This window comes from Cervus canadensis, chromosome 29, assembly GCF_019320065.1.
Source record: "Cervus canadensis isolate Bull #8, Minnesota chromosome 29, ASM1932006v1, whole genome shotgun sequence".
Classification (NCBI taxonomy): Eukaryota; Metazoa; Chordata; class Mammalia; order Artiodactyla; family Cervidae; genus Cervus; species Cervus canadensis.
The window spans coordinates 12,840,658-12,847,262 of NC_057414.1; positions in this window are offsets into that span (position 1 = coordinate 12,840,658).

Below are 6,605 nucleotides of genomic sequence, written 5' to 3' on the forward strand. Positions count from 1 at the left end.
TTACTAAATGGTGACCCCTGTCTCACTAATTTTATATCACTTCTACCTCACTTGGTGTTGGTAACTACAGCAACTTTCTTTTAGTTCCTTCCGTATATCCATCTACTTTCTTCTTTACAGCCTGCTTGGTTGATGCTGCCTCACCCAGACTGGTCTCTGCACATATATTTACTGATCCCTGTCATCTTTCAAGACAGAATTTAAGTTGATCGCTTTAGTTCCCCAAACTAGATTATGTTGATTTGTTTAATCTTTTTTAATTGAAACTTATTTTTATGTCACCTATCACAGCTGTAATTATGACAATATCTAGCATTCCAGCTCCTTCTGCACTTAAAAAAACAAAAAAACAAAAACACAGTGTGTCTAGTGCAACACCAAGTAGAAAATCAAGTGGTAAATATTTTGCTGAACTAACCAAGATTTCTTGGCCATATATGAACGTTACTTCTCTGAGAGGAAGATCTAATCTAACTCTCTGAGTTTCTCCACACCTTCCCTTGGTTTCTGGTCTTTTTAAAGAAAGTATCTAAGCAATTAGAATCAAGTGTTTGGGGATCCTGATGGCTAAGCTTCCCTGTGAACCTAGCAACAGGGATTTCAGGGGATTAGGGCTCTGTATTTTATTTCACCGGAATAACTGTCATATGATTTACATTCTCAAGCTCTCAGGATAGACATAACAGGATTGCATTTCCCTGTTCTTTTTTTTCATTCTCCCAACGTTTGGCAAAATATTCAGGATATCACAGCAGCTACCAACTCCCCTGTCTCTTTCTCGGCTGGGTGCTGACTTGCTGGGTTCACTTGAAGATCTAATTCCAGGATTTATACCATCCCTAACCTCTTCATACACCTTTCATCCTGCTGATCTCACAAAATTCAGCTTAGGATACGTTGTTTGGCTTCTTGATTTCCTTCACTAGAAATTTTCCTTGTTACTTTGCAACCACCAAATCAGAATCCAGACAACCGAAATTTGTGTTTCCCTCTAAATTCTAAATTTATTATGAAAATTGGTATGCTAAATAAATTCAAAAGTAGCAATGTGGCAAGACTTTATTAGATAGCACAGGACAGACAGTCCTATTTCTTCCCAACTTCCTCTGGAAAAGACAAACAGATTAGAACTGTTTTTTATGCTGTGTTCCTGGCATTGATTTTCCCATCTAGTCTACTTCTGTCTTCCTTTTCACATTGCTATTTTACTTAATATCACCAAATTAATTTTCTCTGGGTTGAATGTGTTAGCCCAATTACAAACAATGAACAGCAGAAATTTGCCTGTGCATACAAATTAGGTGATGCAAACCTCACATTGTCCTCAAAACCCAAAATCGTACCTAATACCTCAAGTCCCCAGTTATAATGATGGCTTACCTTTGACCGCATGGAACTGGTCCGATTGTGCAGCTAACTGCTTGATTCCTCTCTAAAGATCTCAGTTTTTGCTCTGTTTCTGTTCTGGTCATTTATGTGTCATGTCTCAAGAGATGAAATCTTAAGCCTAAATTTTAATTCACTCAATGAACATGATACAAAGTGATATGATACAGAAAATACACATCCATATCCCCTTTGGAGAAATATCTGCCTGGAAGCCAGGACCTCTCCTTGGAGAGATCATGCCAGCCTTTGACCCCATGGTTTCCCTGTGTGTGAGCTTCATGACGGTGAAGAACTGTGTTCTCAGGTACCTACTTCCCTGAGAAAATATAACATCTTTAATTTGGTCATAATCAAGAGTTACTCTCGCTTGTTTATAACATTTTGTAAAGCAATATGCACATAATGAGAGGGTAACAGGCAGGAAGGCCAGGGGTCTCCAAATGGAGGAAAGAGGCTGTAAGTGCCAGACATTTTTATCTCTCTTAAATGGCAAGAAGAAACAAACCAGCGATCTGTTTTTCCTTCTCTATACAAATTTAAAAGGAGGTTTCTCTTAACATTCTGTGTTGCCATGACACCTGGTCTCACCTAAAGCTAACCACTCTCAAACTTTGAGTTAACCAATACATGCCTTTTTCGTATGGAAATGTTGTCTTAAGCTATGTTAATGAACCCCAGACTCTATCTTCAAGTTGGTTCCGCCAAACGGCCTAACTTACTTACTCAGGTATTGTTCTCCTAATCTATGTAAACGGAACTATTTGTTGGTATTCTGCCCTTCTAAAAGATTCAAGTCAATCGTTTTATGGCCTGGGATGAATTATCTGATGCCATTCTAAATTTTATGACATTCCTTTCATTTCATTAACAGACTGTGAGTGACTATATAACATACAGCTAAAGACTAGGAGGGGGGTACTCTTTTGCCCCCTTCTGATGCCTATGTCAGAAGCTTTCCCTATCTCCTTTATACTTTAATAAAACTTTATTACACAAAAGCTCTGAGCGATCCAGCCTCGTCTCTGGCCCCGGATTGAATTCGTCTCCTCCGGAGGCCAAGAATCCCGCGTCTTATCGTTCAGCAACAACCTTTCATCTTGGGGGCTCGTCCGGGATCCTTCAGGACAAGGTAAGGATGCTTGGAGCTCTAGTTCTTTGTTCTCCTAGCGAACACGTTTTCCGCTGTACTTTACTAACTCTATGGTGTGCTTGTGTAAATGAATGAAACGCCCTGCGCGAAGCAAGTGAGGAGCCCTGCTCTGCGGTCCCGCGGTGACCTCATAAGGCTATGGCAAAAACCTGTCGGGCGTTTATACCGACCTGCCAATGCCAAGAGGCAACCAATGTCTCCTTCGGGAACTGACCAGAAACGGGCAAAGCGTGTGGACCGAACTCTCCTTTCTCGGTCAAACTTTTCGGTCTCTTTGACCATTTCATAGCTCCTTGGGAATTAGAAGTACTAACCTTATCTATCGGATCATAGACTTTCAAGGGACTTGTGACCTATGTTGCTGCTATACTGTGGTCTAGGTCTCAAACTTGGATTGGTAGTCAGGAAGCGCCTAGCCTCGCTAGGCATGGAAAGTTCGGAAGCTAGATGGAGCTCTAACTCCCAGAGCATCTCTGAGGTTAAAGGTTACTCGGATTGGAACTGCAATGGTTTTTTCCTTTGGTAACACTGGCTCTTAGTGGACCAGAGGAGGCTCTTATACCGGTGTGGTGACGCTTGGAAGGAACATCTCAGTTTCATGTTGTATCGGTCTTATTGCGGTCAGAAATGTACTCAGGGTCGTGCACAGGCACTCAGGTGATGAATGTGTCCCCCAGAGGTCTTAGCTTGGGAAGCATTCCGGAAGGTTACTCTGATTGCGCCCCGGGTGGCATCAGAGGCAAGCGAGGTGAAGAGCTGGACGTCAGGTAGGGATGCCATCAGGTCTACCCCTGGTGCATCCCCACCCCGTCTCGGTGGTAGAACCGGGAGGGACGAATGTGACGCCTGCGTCGGTAAGAGACAGACTAAGTCCGACCAGGAAGGAAAGCTTTTGGTGTAAAGTCTGTCTACACCCCCATCTAGAGCAGGGAGGGACGCCTCCGGTAGAAAAAATGGCGCTGGTCGCTTTTTTTCTCTCTTACAGATGGGAGCTAACAATTCCAGCCTCACTCCTTTGAACTGTATCCTGAAAAACTGGGATAGATTTGATCCCCAGGGCTTAAAGAAGACACACCTGGTCTTCCTATGTGATACTGCATGGCCACGGTCCCCACTGGGAGTCAGGCGGTCCCAGCTACAGAACCAGACTGGGACTATAACACTGCTAAAGGAAGATGGGATCAGAGTCATTTTGTCAGATGTATTCTTGAAGGACTCAGACAGGCGCGTTCTAAGCCTTTAAACTATGGCAAACTGGCAGACATAGAACAGGAGGAGAAAGAAGCTCCTGGTAAATTCCTAGATAGACTGAGAGAAGCCCTTCGCAGATTCACTGAGATTGATCCCGAAAGTGAAGAAGGGAAAGTGATCTTAAAAGATAAATTTCTCACTCAGTCGGCTCCAGATATTCGCCGTAAGTTATCAAAACGGGCGTATGGACCAAATCAGTCTTTAGATAATCTGTTACAACTGGCTCAGACAGTCTATTATGGTAGGGAATATGAGGAAAAGAAAGAAAGGCAGAAAAAGACGAAGGAAAAGGCGGAAGCCCTCGCAATGGCTATGAAAACCGTTCTTAAGCAGCCTGAGAAAAATGCCCAGAGGGACCCAGGTGAAAAGGGATGGGCTTGCTATTGCTGTGGAAAGGAGGGGCATCTCAAGCGGGATTGCCCTCAGGCATCTAAGCCGCCCCCGGCTCCATGTCCGGTCTGCAAGGGACCACACTGGAGGAGAGACTGCCCCCAGAGGCGTAGGTCTCAGGGGTCTGACTCTCAAGACAATCAGGACTGAAGGTGCCCGGGGGTCCCCACACAAGCTCCCGTCCTAATTACACCTGAGGAACCCCGGGTATTGATAACAGTGGGAGGCCAATCCGTCAATTTCCTTTTAGATACTGGGGCAACTTACTCCGTGCTTACTGAAGCCCCTGGCCCACTTTCTTCCCGATCCGCTTCCGTAATGGGACTGTCTGGACGAGCCAAAAGGTATTACTTCAGTTATTCTCTATCATGCAACTGGGATTCTGTGCTATTTTCACACGAGTTTCTTATCGTGCCAGAATCACCCTCACCCCTTTTGGGGAGGGATATACTGAGCAAAGTCCATGCCTCTGTTTTCATGAATATGGAGCCTTCCCTTTCTCTCCCTTTAGTTGAACAAAATGTGAATCCTAGAGTATGGGCTGATGGAAAATCTGTGGGTCGAGCACAAAATGCTATTCCTGTAGTTGTCAAGCTCAAAGACCCACACTTATTCCCACATAAGAAGCAGTATCCACTGAAACCTGAGGTTAAGGAAGGGTTAAAACCCATCATTGAAAATTTAAAGGAACAGGGACTATTAGTTCCCTGTAACAGTCCATGCAACACTCCTATTTTGGGTGTAAAAAAATCAAATGATAAATGGAGATTAGTTCAAGATTTACGAATAATAAATGAGGCTGTGGTTCCTTTACACCCTGTGGTGCCTAATCCTTATACTCTATTGTCTGAAATTCCTGAACGAGCCAAATATTTTTCAGTAATTGATTTGAAAGATGCCTTCTATTCAGTGCCTTTGGCAGAGGAAAGTCAATTTCTATTTGCCTTTGAAGACCCTACACAGCCAGCTTCCCAGTTAACCTGGACAGTTTTGCCGCAGGGATTTCGTGACAGTCCTCACTTATTTGGACAAAGTTTGTCACGAGATCTACAAAACTTTAATAGCTCTGAAGCGGTAGTGTTACAATATGTAGATGATATTTTGCTCTGTGCTGAGACAGAGGAAGCTTGTTCACGAGCCTCAGAAGATTTCTTAAACTTTCTGGCAGGCTGCGGTTACAAGGCATCAAGAGAAAAGGCTCAGCTTTGTCAACAATCTGTTAGATATCTGGGCCTAATCATCTCAGAAGGGACTAGGGCCATAGGCCCTGAGAGAATTAAACCTATACTAAACCATCCCCTACCTATGACTTTAAGACAATTGAGAGGATTTTTGGGAATCACAGGCTACTGTCGTATTTGGATTCCGAGCTATGGGGAACTTGCCCGGCCTTTATATAAACTTATAGCTGAAACTCAGCAAGCCCAAACCAACAAACTGGTTTGGTCTCCAGATACTCAAAAGGCTTTTAAGGTTCTTCAGACTGCTCTCCTGCAAGCTCCGGCTTTGAGTTTGCCCACAGGGTCAGAATTTAACCTGTTTGTCACTGAAAGAAAAGGTATGGCCTTGGGAGTTTTGACACAACCCCGGGGGCCTCACCAGCAACCTATTGCTTATCTAAGCAAAGAATTAGATGTAATTGCACGTGGGTGGCCCCACTGCCTAAGAGTAATTGGGGCAACGGCTTTATTAGCACCTGAAGCTTTAAAAATAATTAATGGGCGAAACCTTACCGTACTGACTTCTCATGATGTGAGTGGAATCTTAAATTCTAAGGTTAATATTTGGATGACAGACAGTAGACTTCTTAAATATCAGTCACTGTTGTTAGAAGGACCAGTAACTAAGCTTAAAGTTTGTGGAAATTTAAATCCTGCCACTTTCCTTCCTGAGAAGGAAGATGAAACACCTGATCACGATTGTTCCCAATTCCTAACTTTAAACTATGCAGCTCGGGAGGATCTAATGGATACCCCATTAGACAATCCTGACATGGAAATATTTACAGACGGCAGTTCTTTTGTTCGGGATGGAAAGCGCAAAGCAGGTTACGCTGTGGTGACTGCTGAACAGGTTTTAGAAGCAAAATCTCTCCCCCAGGGAACCAGTGCCCAGTTAGCGGAGCTTGTGGCTCTGACCCGAGCTCTAGAGTTAAGCAAAGGGCAGCGAGTGAATATCTACACTGATTCTAAGTATGCTTATTTGATTTTACATGCTCATGCTGCAATATGGAAAGAAAGACAGTTTAAAACAGCAACAGGAGAACCTATTAAGCATTTCAGAGAGATTGAGAGACTTTTAACTGCTATCTATTGTCCTAAAGAAGTAGCGGTTATGCATTGCAAAGGGCACAACAGGGATGGGAGTAAAGTAGCTGCCGGTAACCTGCTGGCTGATTCTCAAGCCAAAAAAGCGGCACTTTACG